We start from the raw sequence: 24,991 nt of genomic DNA, 5'->3' as shown, positions 1-24,991 counted from the left end.
ATTAGAAGGGTCTTTCAATTTACCCTTACTATATAGTGATTTTTGTGAAAGAATTTTTAATACAAATACACTCACATCCTGGCTTTTTTTTTTAAATAAGTCACCCAAACAGGTGACTTATTGCTAGTTCATAAAGGAAGAGGTCAAGATCACAATTTAAGTCCATTTGTCTAAATTTTCTCCCCTAGAAATGTAAGTCAGCTTCCTACAAAATCTATATATCCTCATTTTCTAGCTTTTCATACAAAGTTAATATTGCCATTCAGCTAGAACCAGACTGTAGAGCACAAGAATATACCCCTAACCTTGTAAAACTGCCCTAGAATTTGTAATGAGCACAGTGGTCAGAACCCCAGTCTTGGATCTCATCCAATAGATGGTTCTCTTGTAGCAGTGTGCTCTGCAGCTCCAGGTTGGGAATTGGCCCAGGACCACCTCGGGATGGAAGAGGGCCACCTCCTGACTCACCACCACCACATCCTGAGGCGTCTTCCATCCACGTCCTCCCTGGGCCCACCCCTGCTGAAGTCCTAGGGTCTGAAGAGATCCCAGCTTTAGTGCATTCCATTACAAAATTTGAATTTCCAGTCTCTGGTTTTCATATAACATTTCAAGATCAACATCTTTATTATTAGTAGCATATTTTTTATTTTGAATTTTTATAACACCTTTTTTTTCTGCTGGGAAATTCCAAAGAGGCTACTGAATGCCATTACCACACAGGCAGAAATCCTCACAACACCTCTGTGAAGGAGGTGTTAACGGAGAGAGAAAGAAAGAGGGTTCAACGTCCCCTCTCTCAAAAGTCCAATCCCTAATCACTAATGAATGAAAATGCAACTTGAGTCCAGTGGCCACTGGGAGTAATTGGCGTGTATTTTCTCAGCTGCCTTTCAATGAAAATGGTCATAATCTAACCAATCTATGAGCTGACGGCTAAAATAAGACCTCTCCTGCATCCAAGCGGTAGAACCGAGCAGAGTCTGAACAGACAGCTCTCTGTTAGCACAAGTTCTGCTCTGTGCCTGAGCCTTTCATAACCAGTTCACATTCTTTGCTGCCTTTTCGTGTCCTCACGTAAGAGGTCCTGACAGTGAGGAGGCCACCAGGTCACCTTCCTTTTGTCTCATTTCCTCTTCTCTGGTCTGGGTTCTCCCATATCCAAAACTTTGGTGACCAAATAATAATGTCCCATAGAGGAACAATAATGTGGTTAAGAAATGGGCATGGTCCAGCCATCAGAACAGATGACACAATATGATTCTGAAGTTAACAGCATAGCATGGTTGCAGTTGGTCTTGGACTCATGCCTCCTTTTACAAGTATTTTTTTTTTTTTTATCACTCTAATGTGCATAGTTGGTTCTCCTGTTATGCTGCTGTATGCTGTAATTACTAGTGTCTTTGACTTCATGCTGGCTGTGGAGGGAGCAGCTCAAGCACACTGTGGCCGGACAGAAGGTGCTGGCTTGACAGGATGTTGGATGCCTGGGGAAAAGAGCGTGAATACAACAGATCTTCCACCCAAGGGCATGGTCGGGATATCACTACATCTAAGTCTGGTGGCTTCCAAGTCACACTGTGCATATCAGGCTGGAAGCAGGAGGCAAAGAAAAAATTCACTGTGTTGATTATAATACAGAAGAGATAAGTAGGGTTGCTGCTGCACAAGAGAAGCAGGAAGGAATGTGGCTGAACTAAGAATTCAAAAATGGCCTAAAGAGCTAAACAGAGAATTCTCAAAAGAAGAATCTCAAAAGGCTGAAAGACATTTAAAGAAATGCTCAACATCCTTAGTCATCAGAGAAATGCAAATCAAAACGACTCTGAGATACCACCTTACACCTGTCAGAATGGCTAAGATCAAAAACACTAATGACAGTCAATGTTGGAGAGGATGCAGAGCAAAGGGAACACTCCTCCACTGTTGGTGGGAGTGCAAACTTGTACAACCACTGTGGAAATCAGTATGATGGTTTCTCAGAAAATTGGGAATCGATCTACCTCAAGACCTAGCCATACCACTCTTGGGCATATACCCAAGGAATGCTCAATCATACCACAAAGATACATGCTCAACTATGTTCACAGCAGCACTATTTGTAATAGTCAGAACCTGGAAACAACCTAGATGCCCGTCAACCGAAGAATGGATTAAGAAAATGTGGTACATGTACACAATGGAGTACTACTCAACAGAGAAAAACAATGACAGCATGAAATTTGCAGGCAAATGGATGGAACTAGAAAGTATCATCCTGAATGAGGTAACCCAGACTCAGAAAGACAAACATGGTATGTACTCACCCATAAGTGGATACTAGATATAAAGCAAAGGACAATCAGACTATAACCCACAGAACCAGGGAGGCTACCTAGCAGGGGGGACCCTAGAATGACTGTGGCTTATAATAAGTTTTGGTTTTACTCAATCACTGGGCAAGCCTCAATGAAACATTTCACTATTAAGATAAGAATTTATACTATATCAAGCTGATAACAGAAAAATAAATAAATAAATAAAAATGAAAAAGGAAGGAAGAAAGCAGGCTGAGCAAGCTATATAGAGCAAGCCAGCACCCTTCCAAGGCCTGTGCATTAGCTCCTGCCTCCAATTCCTACCCTGCTTGAGTTCCTATCCTGACTTCCTTCTATGATGAACAGTTATATGGAAGTGTAAGCCAAATAAACCCTTTTCCCCCTCAAAAAAAAAAAAAAAGAATTTAATGATGTTACTTTTCAGTGCTTACATCCTATGGGGTAGCCTGAAAAGACTGGACAAGTTACAGCTTAGATCCCCCTCACACACCTACGTATGTATTACCCAACTAGGCTACAGACTTCCCAGAAAAAGTGCTGACTAGAAGAAAACCATAGAATGACTTGTAAAAGAGTAAGCAGTGAGTGTCAGTCAAGACTCAAAGTCCCATTGCTACCTAGATTTAAAAAATGGCTTCTCTCACTAATCCTTCTTTTGTTTTTGGTGTGCATGTGTGCGCTCGTGTGTGTGTGTGTGTGTGTGTGTGTGTGTGTGTGTGTGTGTGTGTATAGAAGTGACACTGGCTTGGTCACTCCTTTAGAGAATAAATAACAAATTAGCTGGATAGCCCAAGGGACATACTGTAGCAGTAGTGTGAGTAACCCTCTCATCAAATCTCAGCTTTGCTGGAAATGCTCTAGCTCCTGTCTGCAAACAGACAGGGTCTGTGTTTGGAATCTTTCTTCATCCACACATGATGAGTCCTGAATGTAGGGTAAAATCTTTTAGGACCAAGCTGCAGAAGAGAGAAATCTGTAACAACAGGAAAACTATAGGAGGAGTGCAAGACAGCCCTTCTTTGATACTGCTTTAGCAGAAGACAGACATTTAGAAAGGTTCACTAGAGAGGCAAGCCTTCGTGGTGGGGGAAGGATGGGGACAGATGTTGTAGTCAAATACAACACAGAGAAGCATCCTCTAGAAGAAAGGAAAAGGTTAAACTAAGTGATGCAGGATTGATTTGGCACTGGTCAAAGTTGTATTCAATAAGAAGGAACAATGATATCAAAAGTCAAATCCAAGAAACTCCTAAGCACCAGATAATAGAAACAAAACATTGCTTTCCTCAAAAATTCCTTTTCCTTGAGCAAGAACAGACCACTATGACAGACAAGCAGTGTTCCTGTGACCCCCTGTGAGCTCCTGAACTGTTCTTCAATGTCTCTGGATCCCATTTTCTAGCCAGCAGCTTCTGGCTCCTTCTGAAGTGCAGCATTCCATTCAACAAAGCATTTTACACCGACTTTAGTCCTTTTCTGTTTTATTTGAGAGAGGGTCTTATATACTGGCAGGAGGGGGACCTTTGAGCTTACTATGTAACACAGGAAAACTTCAAATTTCTGATCCTCCTGCATCCACCTCCCCAAGTACTAGAAATATAGGTCTGCACCATTACATCTGGTTTTGCTGTGCTGGGGAGCCAGCTGAGGGCCTTGTGCCTGCTAAGCAAGACCTCTCCCAACTGAGCTACAAGCTCAGTCCCATCTTAGGTTGTGGTTGTGATCTTCTTATTTAGGTTTCTTAACTTTAGAAATATGGCTCCTCTCTTGTGAAGCATACTTGGGTATCAATTAATGACATAGCCAGAGGACTCATTCACTCCCAAAGCCAACTTACCCTAGCCCTTCTCTGGGCCCCAGAAAGGCTAACCTAGATATTAACTGATGAAGTGAGATGACCTAAATGATCTAACCTGTTCTGTTTCTGTATGTTCTCAGAATCCAGGAGGGAAAGTCCTCCATTGATGCAAACCTGGAGTCCCTAGCCACATCAAGTGGGTTGGCTAATAGTGTATTTAAAACACATGACCGTTCTCACAAAACACATGGCCATGTCAGAATGTACATAGCAGGGGCCTGCCTGCTATGGTTTCATCTGGAATTTCCCCAACAGCCAGTATATTAAGGCTTGGCACCCAGTTTGATACTATTCAGAGGTAATGGGACTTTTAAGAAGTGGGGCCTGACAGGATTTGTCACTGGGCTGTGACTTGAGGAGTGTAGTAGGACCCAAATGTCTCCCTCTTTGTTTTTGCCAGTGATGATCAGAGGAATTTGGAACTGTCACACATGCCCACCACATGACAGTAGACCCACATTGGAGTCAAATCATCATGAGCTGAAACCTCCCAAGCTACTGACCAAAGTAAACCTATTATTTAGTTGGTTATCACAGGTATTTTGTTATAGTAATGAAAAGTTGAATACCATAACACCTAAAAAAAGGAACAAATTAAAATTTGGTGACCTCTTTACCTCTCAAACACAATACAAAACAGAAAAGGGATTCATGCTTGAAGAGCCTGCTTGTGAGAATGGGCTGGATGGCTCCGTAAGTAAAGGTGCTTGATCCCCAAATGTACAGGAAGCTAGGAAGAGATAACCAGTTCCACAAAGTGGTTCTTTGACTGACGCACTCATGCCATGCAATACAGAGGGAGGAAAGAAGCAAAGCCTTGGGAAATGCATACCTTCTCTACCATATGAACAGTCTATTGACATGTGTTTATGTGTTGTATATGTTTCTATATATGATAGGGAAGCAGAACGGTGGCTACAGGGAAGGACAGAGCAAGTGGCAAAGGACATAGGAGAGTAGGAGGTGGGGTGGGAATAAGCAAAGCACAATGACATATGTGCATGAAAATGTCATAGTGAAATCCACTGTTTTGTATGCTAACTAGAAAATTGGTGTTTTTAAAGTAAGATGATAAATAAAAGGGGCTGGAAATGTTTTCCAGTGAATAAAGCATGAATGAAGTCCTGGGTTTAAACTCTAATATTGCATGAACTGAATATGGTAGTAAAGGCCTCCAAAGCCCACTAGGGAGGGAAGGGCAGGGCTTCAATCCTTGGCTACATACTAAGTTAGAGGCCTGCCTGGGTTGAGTGTCTCAAAAGAAAAGAAAGGAGAGAAAGGGAGGGAGAGAGGGAGGGAGGGAGGGAAGGAGGGAGGGAGGGAGGGTGGGTGGGAGGGTGGGTGGGAGGAAGGGAGGGAGAAAGACTGTGGTAGACTTTTTGGAAAAAGAAGACCAAATCAATAAATCAAAAGGAACAAAAACTCCTACCACTATGAGTAAAGAAGGAGAAAATCTGTGTTGTTTAATCTAATAAGACAGGCCATCTCATAATCTCATGACACTGAAAGTGAAATGAACCATGGAAATGTGAAGGATGCCAGAGGATGGGTCCACATGGAGATGTGAACTGTCCCGAAGTGCTCATGCAATGGACAACTAAGGGAGACAGAAAGAGATGCCATGGGTACCACAGCAGCTTTGATGCTAGAGAAGATGGGGTTTCTAAGATGTTTTTTATTAATGTGTGCAGTGCATGCACCCCTGTATCAAACATTCATGTGGATGTCAGAGGATAGCCTTGAGTATTCCTTACCTTCTCCATGTCTAAAACAGGATCTCATCACTGAAGTGAGAGTCAGGCTATCCCTTCTTGCCACAGGAGCCTTGGAATTATAGTCGAGACCTACCACTATCATGGTAGCCCACTTTAGGTGGGTTGTGAACTCAGTTCTCACCCTTGTAAAGCAAGTGCTTCACCCCCGAGCCATCCCCCCATCCTGGAAATACATTATTAATCACAGTATTTTATTATGACAGCTTGTCCTTCCATAATCTCAGACTTACAGATCCTAGAAAAATGAAATTATAAATATGAACTTTAAAAGGCATAACCTCCATTTCAATACATCTCTCTGTTTTATGTGTTGTCCTAAGTTAGCATCATTTTTGTAAAGGAAGATAGTGTGCAAAATATTACAATAAACTCAGCAAAATCTCAGGCGTACATCCAATTACATAAATTTTTACCACTTCAAAGAAAAGAGAATAAAACTTGGGGCTGGAGAGATGGCTCAGCAGTTAAGAGAATTTGCTGCTCTTGCAGAGGACCTGGGTTGTGGTGGTATTGTGTTCCCCAAAATATTGTACACCCTAATAAACTTATCTGGGGTCAGAGAACGGAACAGCCACTAGATACAGAGGCTAGAAAATGTTGGCACTCACACCTTTAATCATAGCCTTCTGGAGGCATGGATCTCTGTGAGTTCAAGGCCACAATGGAAATAGCCAGGCATGGTGACTCACGCCTTTAATTCCAAGAAGTGAGCCTTTAATCCCAGGGAGTGATGGCAGAAAGCAAAAAGATATATAAGGTGTGAAGACCAGAAACTAGAAGCATTTGGCTGGTTAAGCTTTTAGGCTTTGAACAACACAGTTCAGCTGAGATCCATTTGGATGAGGACTCAGAAGCTTCCAGTCTGAAGAAACACAATCAGCTGAGGAACTGACAAGGTGAGGTAGCTGTGGTTTGTTCTGCTTCTCTGGTCTTCCAGCATTCACCTCAATAACTGGCCTCGGGTTTGATTTTATTAATAAGACCTGTTAAGATTCCTGCTACACTGGGTTCCATTCCCAGTACCTACATGACAGCTCACAACCATCTGTAAGTCCAGTTCTAGGGGATTCAATGCCTCCGGCTTCCGAGGGAAATTCATGCAGATAGTGCATATACATAGCTGCAGGCTATGTTATTTACACAATAACAGTAAAATAAATAAATCTTAAAAATAAATAAAACTCAGTCTAAAATATGTTGTTATGTATTCATTCTTTAAATGTAAAGGTACCAAAAGAAATAATTTTAGTAGAAGCCTATTAAAATGGCCACATAGTATTAATATATAACAATAGCTCTTAAGAAGATTCAGGACGTATCTCAACTAGAGTAAACAGCTGGAGATTACCAAGGAAGCAACATCCTAAAGAGGTGAAGGTTTTCAAACAGGCTAGAATTTAAGCATTACCCAACTCACCATTTTCCCCCTAAAGCCTTAATATAACCTATTTATGGGATTGATAAACCTTTAAAATATTCCAGGAGAAATTAACTGTTCCTCATTTGAGTATTCATTCCCTTCTTAATCTTAGGTTGGGGCCTGAATTCTGACCGGGAAACAGCATGGTTCAGATTTTTCCACAGCCTTCTTAACCTGTACACATTGGCTTGCTATGAACCAAACCCCTGAAGATTTCCCTGGCAAAACTGGAAAAGCCATAAATATTTTTGGCAGAGGACAGCCTTAAAATAAGATGAATTTTTTTTTTTTATTTCAAGATCACATAACACTGGTCCAAGTGGCATACACTGAGGCAGAGTTAGAACATATTTTTAAAGCAAACATTCAGGAATATAGAGATGTTTCTCACACTAATCCATGTCAGCGACATAGCTGAGGTCACAGACTGAGACCTCTGTAGTTGAGCTTGTTTCCCAGGGATCTTAGGAACAGTCACAGAGACTGCCAGATAAAGTGACAAGGTGCTGATGTGTCTTTAGCCACTCAGAAGCAGGGCCCTTAAGCCTGATGTGCCTGAGAGTGGCAGGGTGCCGGCCCAGCATGCAGACAGAAGGCTCTACGGGTACTGCCGCAAGCAGGAGTAATGGCCCATCTCTGACATCCCATACCTAGGGAGGTAAAGGTAGGAGGATCAGGAGTCCAATACTGTCTTTGACTGCAGAGAAAGTTTAAGGTCACCTTGGGCTACAGGAGACCTTATCTCAAAAACTAAAAGGAAAGGAGGGGAGGGGAAAGAAAATGAGGGGAGGGGAGGGGAGGAAGGAGAGGAGAGGGAAGAGAAAAGAAGAAAAGAGAAAAGAAGGAAAGGGTGGGGGAGAAGAAAACAGTACCACTTGAGCAGGCTTGAAGTCTTAGAAGCTTGGGAATGCCCCTGAGACGAGTGTTTTCCAAACTTCGGTTCATTTCAAAATCAGCTAGAAAGTGTAGCTGGCCCTCAGTCTCAGAGTTTTGATTCTTGAGATCAAAGGTTGTCCTGGGCATTTGTGTATCTAATAAACATGCTAGCACCTTCTGGTGGTTGCAGGACCACATACTAAGATCTACTATATCTGATGGGTGTGGCCATCCCAAGGAGCATCAGAAGAAAGAGAACTGCAAGGCCCCATTCACACATGCTTATTCTTTATACATCCACTGGCGTCTTGCAGCAGGTTTGTTCAGGAGGCTGTGTTAATCACAAGTTCAAGATATGGAAAGGTAAGTTAGAGAAGAGTAAAGAAGGCCCCATGCCAATTATTCACATTCACTGTTTAACTTGCCTAGAAGACTATACTGACCACACTAGGGAGCATATTTTATCCCGATGCTTCTCATAATATGATAGACCTGCTCTTCCATCTTTTTTGCTTTTTAATAACACAGGAATTTTCCCTTGGGGAATATTTAATCCCTCCTGTCAGCCCACACAGTCAGCAGGCTGACCTTACCTTGAATAATAGGACTGGATAATATGAACTGGTATATTCCATCTCTCTACTCTGCTAAATGAGGTGACCTCATTTCACCTTGTGGAATTCATTACAAAATTCAGTATTTTGAGAGAGAGAAGTTATCTCTTTCAATATTGGATGTGAATAGTTAATCTTGTAAGTTAAAAACAGAGATCATAATGAGAAATGGTGGTGCATGCCTCTAGTCCCAGCATTTGGGAGGGCAGGGTAGGAGAAACAGAGTTCAAGTTCATTCTCATTAGCTTAAGGAGTGTGAGGCCAGCCTGGGCTACATGACACCTTGTCTCAAGAAGACCAAAAATCAATCATAATAGTATTATCAGTGTATCTACAAATGAAGCTACACTTTCAAACATTTGATTCCACAAAGCTTATTGGAATCAATGTGTTTTCTTTGTGCTTAAGTAACTTGACATTTGATTTTTGTGTCACTTGTGACTAACCATTCTTAGTCACAAGAAAGTAAATAAACAAATTTGGCATTTTGTAGCCTCTTACGTGTTTAGAAAATAGAAGTTAGCCTATCTGACATTCACAGACTCTGAGTGACTGACAAGATTATTTTGTCTGTGGTGTCAAACTTGGAGCCTGAGTAATTAAACTGAAGCAAATAGTACCCTCAGAGGCTTATTAATAGCTAGCTCATTTTTACTTTCAATTCCAGGGTCATCAAACATCTATTCTCATTCCACCTTTTTAACTTTATTATATATCATTCATTCATTTCTCTCTTGCGGAGCCCCCCCCCCCACTCTGTGTCTGTGTGCGTGTGGAGGTTAAGGGACAACTCACAGGGATCAGTTCTCTCCTTGCAACCTAGGGCCCTGGGTACTGAACTCACATCATCAAGTTCAGAGGCACAGAGGAACCATCTTACTGGCTAACATTTTCTTTTAAATGTTGACAGATCAATAACCTCAAAGGAAAAATATTTCTACAAATTACTATATAAGGTTGTGAGAACAGTCATCAGATATTGATTGAATAACCATGTTTGTCAACTGACTGTTCATGGATCACATGCTGTAAGAATACACTTTCATAGAGGAAATACTGTACATACGCTGTAACATAAAGCTGTTCTGGTATGCTAAAAGTCCAATCCAGCATCATGCCCGCTGATTGCTAGGTTCACACTTCTAGCACTGAGGCTACCTAGGAGGTTTCTGTGCTTCAAGTCTCTTTGAGAAAAGCATCAACTTAAGAAATGGTTTACGCCGGGCGGTGGTGGCACACACCTTTAATCCCAGCACTCGGGAGGCAGAGCCAGGAGGATCTTTGTGAGTTCGAAGCCAGCCTGGTCTACAGAGCGAGATCCAGGAAAAACGCAAAGCTACACAGAGAAACCCTGTCTTGAAAACAAACAAAAAAAAAAAAAGAAAAGAAAAGAAATGGTTTTACAATTAATTTTCACTGAGGATAAGAACATATACCAAACAAGTAAGACTGAGTGTGGAAATTCCTCTCAAATTCTGTATTACAGAGATCAGCGCCGGTCTGGGTGCAGCACAGAAGAAACTGGATGTGTTGCCCGTTTGTGGCACATGCCCTGTTCTTCACAGCCTTAACTCCTCTATCCTATGACCACTACTTCTTTGCGTCATATTTATTTCTAAAAGTAGAAGATGCTCAGCTTTTCAGGTTTTAGCGTAGTCTTCTCAACTGTACAGAGTTAAACACGAAGGCTGTTTCATTTCTTGCTGTCGGCTCACATGGCTCCTGCCAGTATTTATTACCAGGGACTGACTTGTGTCTCTATTTGAGCAGTCAGCAACCCAGTCCTCTCTGAGCGCTGTCTGCCACTCTGCCAGAACCGTAGCAGTTGCAGAGAAAGTCTGTATTCTACTGCTTTTTGGCTAGGAGAATGAATTCCAGCCCAAGCTCAAGTTGAAAATGAATCCCTCAGCAGGCAACATGGACTGTACTATCTTCCTGTGGTCCCCATTAAAACCCCTCTGGCCTCAGCAGCCCTGAGTTTTACAGTACAACCATTTCATGCTTAATAACATGTTCTATACTAGGCCCCACGGGAAATTCAGGGGCAGAAGGCCATGCTTCACATCAACTTATTTAAGAAGAAAAAGAAAAAGCCTGTCCTAACAGCTGCTGACCCTAATGCTCACCACACGCACACACCAAATTCCTCCACGTTTACTGTTTACCTTGGCCCTGTAAGGCTCTGGCCTCCATCTTTTTGGCTTTCATTTGGGTGTGCATATTCAAACAAGCTTCTACTGTTGCCCTGCTTTGGGTCTAACAGAACAACAGCCTGTACCTTAAATCTCATTGTCCTTGTGCAAAAAGCCAATGAAGCCTTCTAAATAAAAAAAAAAAAAATCAATAATAATTTCACATTTAAAACACATCCATCAAGTCTTTCTATCAGTTTTTTAGGCATATCTGTAAAGGGAGTGTTCTCTTAGTTTATTAACTGATATGTTTGCTAGAAGCCTGTTTTATAAATCCAGCCATTCTGTACAAATTTCTCTAATTCTTTTAAAATAAATAAAATTCAAACTTTGCCTTATGCAACAATAAAAATGAGGAACCTATCAAAGCAAAAGATTAAAAAAAACCAGCTCAGTGCATCCATGGCAGAATCCTCCTATTTAAAGGTACTGGAAAACAATCTTGGAAAGATAGACAATATTTATATGCTAGGTATATCCCATTACAACTTTATATCATTCTAAAATACACATATTTCCAGCCAGTAGCCACTGATTTTTTAAGAATGTGCCCATTGACTTTATTTGTCCCTCATATTTGTTTGAAAATGTTTTCTGCATCATACTAGGCCCCTTTCAAAAGTGAAAATATCTTAAGAGCTTGTTTGACTGTAACACAAATAAAACAAATAAAATTTATACAATTTATTTAAATAGAAGTAGTTTGCTTATGAAGGCTAAAAGTACTTAGAAGTCTGTGATTCTAACACTATGTCCCAATCTCACATGGCTAAATGCCTTTAACCACACAGCTGGATGAGAGGGGTTAGGGTGAGCTTGATACTCACTCAATCTCAAAGTGATAAATTATTTATCATGCTGAAGGAATCCAACAAGCCTATGACATCAATTTATTTTACCCACTTGGTACTGACTCTAACACTGGCTTATTCTTCCTTTCCCACGGATGCAAAACTGTCAGTGAGTCATAAGAATTCCTTTTCTCAGTCAGAATGAAAACCAAGTATGGCTTTGTGCTTTTCTTCTCAAGTTCACAAAGACTTCAACCAAACACTCATTACTAAGTAAGCCATGTCTCACTGACTCTAATTTAAGACATTAAAAAAAAGCATTCTTCCCTGCAAAACATCTAGTATATTGCTGTCAATATTCAAACTAAAACAAAATTTAAATCATTTTTTTGTGTTTTCCCACCATGTATACCACTTAATGTATAAAGAGACTTCCTAATAGTCTTAATGTCCTTAAAGCTACACTATTACATACAGAGAGAATTTCTAGTAATTTCACTTACTCAGGGAGTTTTAGAACATTAAAATACTACTTTGGGCATAGATATGCCTTCAAACAGAATTTCTGTTATGACATCACCTGTGACATCCAAAAACATTGGAAGCAAAATGATAGCCTGAGACCTATTGACATTGGTAACTCTAAGAAGTTCCCTAAAAACTCTGGCTACTGTTTAAGGATACATAAATACATACCTGGCACACTTTTTTACTTTGAAAAGTTAGTTAATTGAAGAAACTATCATTTGTTGCTCAATGATGGAGCTGTAAGACAAACTCACCCATTTCCTCCCCTAATTTTCTTTCAGTTGGAATGTTTTCATCACAGCCACTGAGGAGTGAATAACACGAAATCTCAAAGCACTTTCACGGTTTCCTCCAGTAAGTATGGCAATTCAGATCTGGTAGTAAGAACCTGAATTTCATTCATTTTGAATTGACTTTTGTACAGGGTGAGAAACAGGAATTCTACATGTGTAAACTGATTTGCTAGCGGTATTTTCAACAGGTTTTTAAAAACTTAAGTGTCTGTAGCTACATGAGCTTGTTTCTGGGTCCTCTATTCATTGGTATGGGTGTCTGGTGTTGTGCCGATGCTGTGATGCTTTTGTTACTATGTCTCTGTGATATAATATGAGCCTTTAGAGGACATATTTCTGGGTTTTCACATTTATTATAATGTTGGTTGTAGGTTTTTTTCACTTACAGCCTTTATTATATTAAGGTGTATTCCTCTTACTCCTGGTTTCTCCTGGGATTTTCTCTGGTGGGGTACTGACTTTTTCAAAGGACTTTGATGTATCTATTGAGACAACTGTGTGATTTCTGTTCTGTGGTCAAGTTACTTACGTGCTGCATTACAGCCACTGATTCACATATATTAAACGATGCTTGCGTCTATGGAATGAAAACAAATTGATCATTATGTGTAATCTTCTTAATATGTTTGTAAATTCAGTTTGTGAGTATTTTATTAGGAACTTTAGCATCTCTTTTCATAAGAGAAATGGGTATATAGTTTTCTCTCTTTCATTTTGTCTTATCTGCGTTTGGTACCAAGGTTATAATGGCTCCATAAAAAAATAGAATGAGGACTATAACGTGCCTCCCTTTCTGTTTCTTGGAACAGTTTGAGGAACAGTAGTATTAGCTTTTCCTTAAAAGTCTGCTAGAATTCACAGTGAAAGCATATAGACTTGAGATTTTCTTTTGGGTAGTCTTTATTACTGCTTCAGTCTTGTTGCTTGTTACAGATTTGCTTAAGTAGTTGATATTCTTTTGGTTTAATTTTGACAGGTCATATGTGTCTAGTGATTCATCCATTTCTTCTAGATCCTTCCATTTCTTAGAATATGCTCCTCAACTATTCACTAACAGTCCCCTGGATTCCATTCATATGTGTCAAGTCCTGTTTTCATCTCTGATTTTACTTTTTGGGGTCTTAGTTCTTTTGTTACCTCCACTTTGATCAGTTTGCTGAAGGATTTGTTGATCTTGTTTATTTTTTGAAAGAACCAAGACTTTCCATATCTTCTCCAAGGCATTAGCATAAAACTTCACCCAAAATGACAATGTCTTTTCCATTCAGCTCAATGTTTTGTTTCAATTTTCAAAATACCAAACTTTATAAGAACTAAGATAGCTAATGAGCCACCAGAGTTACAATATATAGAAATTGTTCTTAAATATCATTTTTCTGAACAAATAAAATTAAAACTCATACATAAAGTATTTTAATGAGAGAACCAGGAAGGCATTCTAATTAATTTAAAGAAACATATATACATTGGCAATGAAGAATACTGAAATGAACTTACAAATAGATGCAAAAGTGGCCTATCTGTGGAACAATGATTTATTGCAGTCTACTAATCACATTTTACTTGCATTTTTGTGAATAAGAATTATCTACACTATTATTAATTTTCTAGGACTTAAGAGGAGTTGTAACATAGTTCAAAGATAACAACAGTTGGTGATAATCAGGAATAGTGTACTAAGAGGACAGTGCTCATCATCCACCCCAGTCATTCCCATGATTATATTGTGTTGCCTAGCAACAAGGATCGTGCAGGTGTAATTAAATTTATTAGTCAGTAGATGTCAAAATGGAAAGATTACATGGATGGACCCAGTCATGCCAGCCCTTCAAAAGCAGAAATAGTTTTGATTTTCCAGCTAGCAGCAAAGAGTTCTGAAGGCTTAAAAAGAGTCTGCCAGCTCATTGCTGGTGTGAAGAAAAACCAATCCTTCGAGAGAGAGAGGATCTGAGCATGTCTTCTAGACACTGGCAATGACTTCCAGTCAATAACTCCTGAGAAAAACAAGGCTACAGAACTAGATTCTACCAATAACGCAGTTAAGTCCAGAAGGTCCTTTTGCCCAGAGAGCCCAGTGGATAAATGACTTTTTTAATCTTGACATACCCTTAGCTGAGAACCCAGACCAACCGCATGGGGCAGAACCTGAAGAATTGTAGGTTAATGCACGAATGTTATTTAAGCCAGCATCATATTAATTTACAATAGAAAACAAATATTCACACCAATCCCTTTGGCCTACTGTATAAACACTTGTCATAATATTAATTAATTAATCACAATCTTACATTATCTGTTAACTAAACATGAACTAGCAGTCATCCATGCCATGAAATTTTCACCATGGTAAGTGATAGATAATTTGATGAGTCATCTTGGCTGGATTAGTAGATCACACCTCTAAGTATGTCTGTCAGGGAATTCACCCAGACAATTGGGTGCTAAGGATGTAGCTTAGAAAGTAGAGGGCCAGCCTACAACAACAGAAGAGGCCTGGGATTGATTTCCCAGCACTATCCAAATGAGTTGGTGGAGGCACACAGGCCTCTAATCCTAGACACTCCACCAGGGAAGCTGGAATCTCAGTACTCCAGTTTGATGCTGGCCTCAGCCAGCTAGAGATCTGCCTGGGCTACATTAGACCCTGATTTCAAACTACAGAAGGGGAGTTAGATTGTTCCAGAGGTTAGACCATGAACTCTGACCTGATGAATAAATGAGTTCCTTGATGGATTTATAATTATCAGAAAATGATAAAAAAAGTAGCATGTGGGGCCACGGTGGAGGAAGGAGACCATTGGGTTTATGTATTTGAAGGCTATATTTTTCTCTGAACCCTGGTATCTTTCTGTATGTATCTTCCCTCTGATTTTGCATCAACCATGAAGTGAACATCTCTCTGATACATGTTTCCCCACCTTGACGTTCTGCCTGAGATCATGTGGCCAAATGATTATGAACCAACCCTTCTGAAATCATGAAACAAAATAAATCCATAAATCCTCCTTTAAGTTGCTTCCATCAAGTATTTTGCCACAGTGATGAGTAACTAATATGTAGGTAGAGTTTTCCTGTCCTGTAGCTATTCTCAAATAACCAACACTGAGGCATATATTAATTACTAATGCTTGGTCGGTAGCTTAGGCTTATTACTAGCTAGCTCTTACAACTTAACCCATTTCTATTAATCTATGTGCTGCCCAAGGCTCGTGGCATTTATTTCTATCCCTATTTTGTGTGTCCACATCATTCTCTGGCTGGCTGGTGACTCCTCTGACTCTACCCTTCCTCATCCCATCATTCTCAGTTTGGCTTTCCTGCCCAACTTTATCCTATCCAGCTATTGACCAGTCAGCTTGTTTATTAAATCAATCATATTGACATATACTCACACAGGGTAAAGAAGGATTATTCCACAGCACTGATATAGATGACATTTAGTTTAATGACCAAAAGTTTAAGAATTTGGAAACACGAGGTCATATATGACTGATAACTTGAAAGTTAAAACTGATGCAAGTACACACACACATACAAACACACACACACACACACACACACACACACACACATGCTGTGGGATGTCTTTCTGTTTGTTATGAATATGTGTTGCTCTGATTGGTTGATAAATAAAACTGTTTGGCCAATGGTTGAGGCAAAATATGGTTAGGTGTTACATTCAAACTGGAGAGAGAGGAAAGGAGAGGCAGGAGAGACACTATGAATGCCGCCAAGAGAAGCAATATGTGAAAGTACTGGTAACGCCATGGCCATGTGACAACTTACAGATTAGTAGAAATGGGTTAAGTTATAGGAGCTAGCTAGTGAGAAGCCTGAGCCATTAGGCCATACAGTTTGTAAGTAATGTAAGCCTCTGTGTGTTTGCTTGTCCAAGCGGCTGTGGACCAGGCAGGACACAAGAAAACTTCCAACTACACACACATACAGACACACAGACACAGACACAGACACACAGACACACAGAAACACACAGACACACTATTTTATTTTATTGACAGTATATGGAATTCACAAATAGAACAGAAACAGCCGAATCCATATTCCTCTCTACTCTGTCCATGGTAGGCAATGTCAGAAGTATTACTGCCATTCTAAAGAGTGCCCTGAATTGTGATAGCATCCTTTAGAGAAGCCCTGTGCCTGTGAATCCCTGTGGTCCCCTCCTGGGGGAAAAGCAGATTCTATTCTGTCAGCCACAGAGGCGATGGAATGAAAGCATCATCACCTGGATTGTGGTGCTTGTCCCACACTGGCTGGCCTTTGAGAGCAGAGAACAAAGAGGAACTGCCCATGTTTGTGCTGGCAGTTGCCCCACACTGTAGCCAGGACTGACAAGTTCCTGCTGTTGGAAAATGGCCATGATCAGCCAGGGAAGTATGCGGTGTGCATAGGGCACACTGAAGAACCAGAAGAAAGGCTATAAATTTACAAATACACATCTACAGATATTTAGGAACAACTATTTTGTCTTCATTTGACTCCTAAAGCTACAGCACAATACATGTTTTGGAAAAAGGTGGTGAAGTGGTTTTTGTTTTTGTTTTTTTAATCTTTAAATATGTCCTTATGGTGTGGTATATTAAGGAACTGGATTGTCTAAAGAGGCTCACCTAATTTCTTTTTCTCTTTTAGACAAATTGAAGTGAATAAATATAAAACATCTTATTAACTGGTCTCTATCTCTCTGTGTCTCTGCCTCTCTCTGGTTCTGACTCTTTCTGCCTTTCTCTCTATCTCTCTGTCTCTCTCCCTGTTAGGCTTTGAATGTGAAATGTCCCACATAGGATCATGTCTTTGAATACTTGCCCCTCAGGTGGTGGCTCTGTTCAAGGAGGTTGTAGGACCTTTAGGAGATGGAGCCTGGCTCAAAGAAAGGGGCCATTGGGAAGACAGCCTTAGGATTTGTAGTGTGACCCCAGCTCTGGCTTTCTCTCTGCTTTCTCATACACCCAGACGGGAGCAACTCCTACCCCCAGATATAAACTGCTCTTGCCACCTCCCTTCCCACCAGGATGGACTGGACTCCTCTTAAACTGTGGACCCAGAGGGAGCTTCCCACATTTACATTGCTTCAGCAAGGTATCTTATCACAGAGATGAGAAAAGTAACTCATATGTTGTACCTCCAAGCCTCTTAATCCCTTCCATTCCACCCCCTTTAAGGGTCTGAAAGTAATTATTCCACCATATAAAGCACTCTGCATGAGGTAGAAGTACTCATGGAGACATGACCAAAGCACAGCACAGTTAGGGTAGAAAAGAAACAAAGGGAATCACTCCACTTTCCAGTGTATCCATGACAGTTGTCAAAGGAAATGTCCCTGGGTCCAGACACTACAAATTCATTACTGTGCTTTCATGTTTTAGCAACTGTAATCAAGACAGGCTATGTGCATGAACCATTTGTACACACTTATAAGGCTGAACGCATGCAAGAAATTTTCATATGAAAAATTCTGGATTGATCTGTTCTGTGGCACTGGCGATCTTTCCTGGGTTGTTATCCCCTTTGAAAGTATCATACTTGGCATATACTTACCTCTAAATTAAAAGCAAACTCAAAACTGGAACTTAAGATCAGAAAGAAGTTTAAGCTGAGGTGAGGTTTCTTCTTTTTAAGTAGTAGTTAGGAAATATTACACACATTAATTCTGATACAGTAGCCTATTTATGTACTCCAGAGGATTTAATTTAAAATTTAAGAGGCAGTGAAAGTTGCCTGTGGCCATGTCAGAGGAGCAGCGGATCGCAACCGAAGTTCCAGGTGTCAGCCCACCAGAAGTCAAATCCCTGAAGGGTGAGTCTCAGATACACAAGGCCCCTGAGACCACAGACCCCAGAGTATCTTTTGCTTCTGCTGTGCCTTCACATGTTTGCCGCTGCCATCTTTCTCTGGTATCTGGCATGGTGTGAATGGGCATGGGGAGATCCCCATTGCCTATAATGTAGTGTGTTTATCTCATGGAAATATCCTGTTCTACTTAGCATTTTTACCTGTGGATTATTATGAAGATGATTTCCTCCTAAGCTGCACTGTTTAACTGAAACAATGATTTTATATAATAGTGCTAGTTTAAATAGGATTTTGGTGATTGAGGGTCTTTAATAAATATAGTAAGGGATTATGATAAAAGTCAGTTTAGCGGGAAAATTAACATAGGTAAAGGTAGGATAAAAGGTTGCCCCTGCCTCTGATAAAGCAGAGACTGCAGAGGATAAAAAGTAAAACAAGGTAGAGTCACACAGCTAGAACACATGATTTCTACTGGTGAGCCATATAGACTGTGGCTTAGGTTAATGATTAAGAAAAACAATTGAGTCCAGTACCCCAGCTAGCTTAAATTCTTTTAATATTAATGTTAGGAGATGTGTTCACGGGTTTCAGAGTGCATCATAGATGAAACAAACCTTAGAATGACCACAGGTTAGATTAAGATATTTTGACAATAGCTTTGAAGTTGGGATCAAAATACAAAGCAGCCCAATTATTTCTAGCTGATGTACTTTCCTTGAGATTTATTGGTAATAAAAAATGATGATTAATTCCTTATACCCATTTCTGCCCTCAATCTCCTGATATAAAAAAACTATTGATGAGTAGGTAGGCACCCTAAAGATTTAAAGTAGAGCTGATTGTTTTTCATGTATAAAAGTTTAGGTTTGTGATTCCTTTAAGATTCTTTTAAGATTAACTTTCAAGATAAGTAATAAAGTGATTGGTCCTTCTTTGTAACCGCAGAACGCAGCCTGCCCGTAAGAAACCTGGCTGAGAGGAATACTTTCCTTGCTCACACTCTGTTAATCTATAACAAGTTGCTTGGGTATGAATGCACATGAGTTCTTAGGACAACTTGTTTTTCACCTATAATACATAAAATGTTTAATCATGTAAGGGATATGGATAACATGCTGTTTTTCACTTGTATTCATTTTAATCATTCACTTGAAAAATAGAATGTAACCATATTGTAATTTCTATAGTGCCTGAAAGATGTTGTCAGGGTATATAAGCTGTAGAGGAAAAATAGAGAAAATAAGGAGGAATAAGGATAGTTAGAAAGAAAACATCAAGAATGAGAGAATAAGGAGGAATAAAGATAGTTAGAAGGAAAACATCAAGAGAGGAAGAATAAAGATAAAGAATAAAGGTAGAGTTAGAAGGAAAACATTAAGAGAAATGGAAGGAACATTTCTGGATAGAGATAAGAAAAGAGAAGATAGAACATAAAGAATACAGAAGAACACAAAAGAATAAAGAAGGAAACCATCAAGAGAGTGTGTGAGGGTCTTTCCCCTTACTCTCCTCAGATAAAAAGATCATAGGACTCTGTGGATTCCCTTCGAGCCCTGCGCTGCTGGAGGCTGGCCCTCCAGGCAGCAAAAGAAGGTACATCTCATGACAAAGTATATGCTCAGCATGAACCAAGTCTCAAAAGAGAAATGGAAGGGAGAAAAGTATCAGTCTTCTCCAGGGAAAGCCCCCTAGTAAGTTATCTGATCCCTACTGGCCAGCCCTAAGAATATGTATGAGCAGAACTAGACAGGCTCAGCAAGTAGTGTGTGTGTGTGTGTGTGTGTGTGTGTGTGTGTGTGTGTGTGTGTGTGTCTGTGTGTGTCTGTGTCTGTGTTGTGTAGTGCATGCATGCACACATGCATGTGTGAGTGTGTATGTGTCTGTCTGTGTCCAACAATAAAAATTTTAAAAAGATCACACTTTTAAGGGGGACTAGGGAGATACAAGAAGAGTTGGGAGGGGAGAGATGGTAGGATGGAAATGATGAAAATACAGTACTTGTGCACGAAATTCTCAAAAAAAAAATAAAAAAGAAAGAAAATAAATGAAAGACCAAAGGAAGAAAAAGAGCAAGGAAAAGAAGAAAGAAAATAAAGAAGGAAAGAAAATAAAATTTGTAATTTTCTTTTGTACTATCAGGGATTGAATCCACATCTCTGAGCATGCTAAAATAGCCCTATGTAGCTGAGCTACATCCCAACCCTAAGAATTCCTAGTTCCTATCACATACAATGTCAATATGGAGACAAGCAAGAGAGGTGTCATACCTGGTCCTAACCAAAACGCTAAAGCAGCAAACATTTAAAGTTGGTTATGTAACTAAGGCCAAAATTACATCTTTTTTTAAATTTCTATATTGAATGTGGGAGTCTGTGGGAGTCCAGCTCTGACCTGCTCCCACCTTTCGAAGGGTTCTTAGGTGGAGGAGAGAGGGATAAGAAAATATCAGATAGAAAGAGAGACCTAGATGACAAGAAGAAAGACAGAAACACAGGATAGCTTCGGGAGGGCCTTGGTGAATAAATACCCAATAGCCCCTTCATTTATTCATAAGGGCTTCTTATAATATGCCAAAGAGAGAGGCAAAATACCTCCCCCTTGCAAGATCAAAGCACACTGTACAGCCAAGCGTAGACCCTTCCAAATACCTGGTAACCACGCCCGTGGTCAAATCATCCATTATGCAGCCCTGCTGGGTAAAGCAAGCTCAGATTCTCTGACCCTGAGTAAGTTCTCACTAGGAAGCCTCTGTGGGCTCCCACAATTGAACTATGGTTTTCTACTTTAATGTTACAAATGTCCTTGAATTCCAGAAGAGGCTTAGAGCTTCAGAATAACACAAATGCATTGTCTTACAGTTGTGAAAGTTAAAATTTTGTTTTATAGTGGGTGAAAAATCAGGGTGTTTTTTTTTGCTCTTTTCAGCTTCCAGAAATCTCCATACTCTTGACTCACACCCTCCCAATCCCCACCAGCAGTGGTGGCTCTTCTATCTCTACCTCCAACCTCACCACTTCTCCATCCTGTCTTCCTGTAAACCCCTGTGATGACACTGAGCCCATCCCTCTCATTTCTATGTGCTTCATTAAATGAAAATTTGCACAATTCCCTGTGTCTCACTGGGTGATGTATTTAAAGACCTAAGAACTAGAACCTGAGCATTTGGGGGGTGGGATATTATCAAGCAGAGGCCAGAAGAAAGGATCAGATCCCCTGGCACTGGAGTTACAGTTGGGTTGTGAGCTAACTGATGTTAGTGGTAGGAACTGAACAGGGGTTGTCTAGAAGAATTCTTACCCGGCTTTCTCTCCAGCCCTTTCCATTCATCTGTTGACAGGCACTAGGCTGGTTTTATACCTTGGATATTATGGATATTGTAGCAATAACCATGAGTATGCAGATGTTTCTGTTGTCGGTTAACTTAGATTCCTTTGGGTATTTATCTAGGAGTGGGATTACTGGATCATATGATAGTTCTATTACTAGAGTTCTGAGGAACCTCCACACTGATTTCCATGGTGGCTGTACATGTTTACATTTCCAACATCCTGGACAATACTAGTTGTTTCTATTCTTATAAATGTCATATGTTAAGTAATTTTTAAATTTTTTTGAGAATTCTGTATGCATATACAATGAGTTTTGATCAAGCCCATGGTGATGATTTGAATAAAAATGCCCCCCATAGGCCCATGAGGGTATGGCCTACTATTAGGAGGTATGGCTCTGTTTCAGTAGGTGTGGCCTTATTGGAGGAAGTGTATCACTGGGGCCAGACTTTGCGGTCTCAGATGCTCAAGCAAGGCCCAGTGTGGTATTCTCTTCCTGCTGCCAGCAGATGCAGATGTAGAACTCTCTCTCAGCTCCTGCTCCACCACCATATCTGCCTGTACACCACCATGCTTCCTCTCATGATAATAATGGACTAAACCTCTGAAGCTGTAAGCCAGCCCCAATGAAATGTTTTCCTTTATAAGAGTTGCTGTGTTCATGGTGTCTCTTCACATCAATGGAAACCCTGAGACACCCACCCTCATTTCCTCTGCTCTAATTCCTCTCCCATTTCCCCAGACACTGTTCCCTTCCAACTTCATGGTTTGTTTTGTTTCTAACCCACTAAATCCATTCAACACTGGCAGCATGGTCATGCATATGCAGGGCCATCTACTGGAGCACAGATCGCCTCTGAGGATGCACATCCTTGAAGAAAACTGACTCTCCCTCTCCCAGAAGCCATTAATTGCCAGTAGCTCCTCAGCAAGGAGTGGGACTTGATGCCCACCTCTCTGATTCATGCTGGGATTTTATCTGGCTTGATCATGCACAGGTCTCATGTATTATGTCACGATTACTGTGAGTTCATGTGTGCAACAGCCCTGTTGTATCCTAAAAACACTGCTTCACTACATCCAACCTGTAAAGAGAGACATATATATATATATATATATATATATATATATATGTGTGTGTGTGTGTGTGTGTGTGTGTGTGTGTGTGTGTGTATGTATATGTGTATATATATATATATAAAAAAAATTTATTAAGAGACCAGCTACATGTGGCCTGGAGGGGGGAGGGCGTAATGGCACACAGCACAATTGTGTGCATGCCCAGGGAGCACCAGGGTGGAGCGGGGGAGACTCAGGCAGGCCACGTGGACTAGCCACAGGCCGTTAGGTTCAAGCCATGTCATGTTAGGTGCCACTTGTAACGAGAGCCTCAGTGGTCTATATATATCAATTTATTAAGGGGTTCTATGGGGAAAACAGACTCACTGATACAGGATAAGGTAAATACAGTTGCAGAGTCATTGGAAAGCTGGGGACTGATCACATACTGTTTCACACCACCTGATCTGGTCTTCACCACCCAAGAGAACATGACCCTCTTTCTCCTCCCTTTTAAATTGTCAGGTAGGCAGATAAGAAGCACTGCCTGTATCAGGCCAGATAGCCGAAGGTAATGGGCAGAGTGAATTCCCACTACATCCAACCCCTCCAGCTCTTCCAGTCTTCCCTCATCCCTCTTCCTGGATGAACCTAATCTATAGGAGGAGGGGATACAGCCATTTTGACTGGGTTAAGATGGAACCCGTAGTGGGTAGTTGTTCCAGCTTTGTCCTGAAAGTACTGCCCCTAGTGAGACTTCTGGAAACTGCCCCTGGGGCAGGGCCAAGAGGGGAGCCCTTAAGACCTGAGATCTGGATGTGCTGGGTCTCTTGGTTCCTTGTGATCTGGATGGTAGACCGAGCAGAGTTCTCTAGAGAACACCATTGGACTGCACTCCACCTCTTCTGGATCCTGTAAACAACCCCTTTACTGGCTGTAAGTTACCCCAAAATAAACCTCCTTTTTAACTATATGGAGTTGCCTTAATAAACCCCCCAATAGGAACCAATGTAGTATTGAGTTGCCCATGAACATATAAGTATTTAAATCTTCTGCTTTGGAAGAAAAATAATTCTGTAAGGATGTTTGCCCACACTTCTTGAAAACACTCTGTCTTCTAGGTACAGCAATGTGTGTTTTATGAGCACATGCATATTAATCCTAAAGCCTATACTGTTAATTTTATCTTACTATTCCCATGAAGAAATTAAAACAGAGTATATTAGCTAGGCCTGGTGCCTCAGACCTGTGATCCCAGCACTTGGGAAGCTGAGGCAGGAGGATCAGGAGTTCAAGGCTAGCCAGAGATATGTAGTAAGTTTGAGGTTAATCTGAGTTTCATGAGACTATTTCCAAAAAGAAAAAGAAAAGAAAAGAAAGAAAGAACAAAAAGAGGAAGGGATGGAAGGAAGAAATGAGGACAGGCTAGCTGTATGGCTCAGTGGATAAGAGACACCTGCTGCAGCCATGCCTGATTGACCCAAGTTTCTTCTTCCCCAGGACCTAGGAGATGTACGAGAGAATAGACTCTTAAAAGTTGTCCTCTGACTTCTACACGTATGCTGTGGTACAGCCATATCTACACATCACACACACACACACACACACACACACACACACACACACACACACACGCACACACAGACCATAAAAAACAAACTTGTATACAAAGGATGTGAGTGTGTGTGTGTGTGTGTGTGTGTGTGTGTGTGTGTGTGTGTGGTGTGTTAATCAAGCCTAGGGCCTCACACAAGCTAAGCAAGTGCTCTACCACTGAGTTGGATCCCAACCCCATGAACAAGATTTTTATTTTTGCCCCACCCTCCAAAGAATGACTCTTTCCACTGAATCCCCAGAGATCTCTGCAGAATAGCATGGACATGTGAAGTGCCCCAGGTGTTGGTCCACTGTAAGAACCAGCATGTTCCCGTGGCTTGAATATTCATTTCACCTGTCCACACCTGAAATGTTGTGTGTCTCCTGGTCTATATTGTGAGATAGCAACATTCCAGTGCTTCCTTTAAATACATTCATAAATGTCTAGGTTTTATGCTGACCTATTATTTGCAGTTGAAAATATTTCCTCTTCCCTCAATTTAAATCTGTGTACTAAGTAAATGACTT

At 40.7% G+C, this 24,991-nt stretch overlaps 1 long non-coding RNA gene across 1 annotated transcript in view; it reads left to right on the top strand.

Annotated features, from left to right (window-relative positions):
- Nucleotides 1–24,991, top strand: part of LOC131906211 (uncharacterized) — a 47,644-nt gene that overhangs the window by 11,840 nt on the left and 10,813 nt on the right. Inside the window, exon 2 of the long non-coding RNA XR_009378137.1 lies at nucleotides 12,654–12,726. This is a non-coding gene — a long non-coding RNA (uncharacterized LOC131906211). The remainder of the gene's footprint in view (nucleotides 1–12,653; nucleotides 12,727–24,991) is intronic.

The sequence above is a fragment of the Peromyscus eremicus genome, chromosome 3 (genome assembly GCF_949786415.1).
Source record: "Peromyscus eremicus chromosome 3, PerEre_H2_v1, whole genome shotgun sequence".
In the NCBI taxonomy this organism is placed as follows: domain Eukaryota; kingdom Metazoa; phylum Chordata; class Mammalia; order Rodentia; family Cricetidae; genus Peromyscus; species Peromyscus eremicus.
The sequence above is the reverse complement of the archived record's forward strand: the minus strand, read 5'-3'. Positions and strand labels throughout refer to the sequence as shown.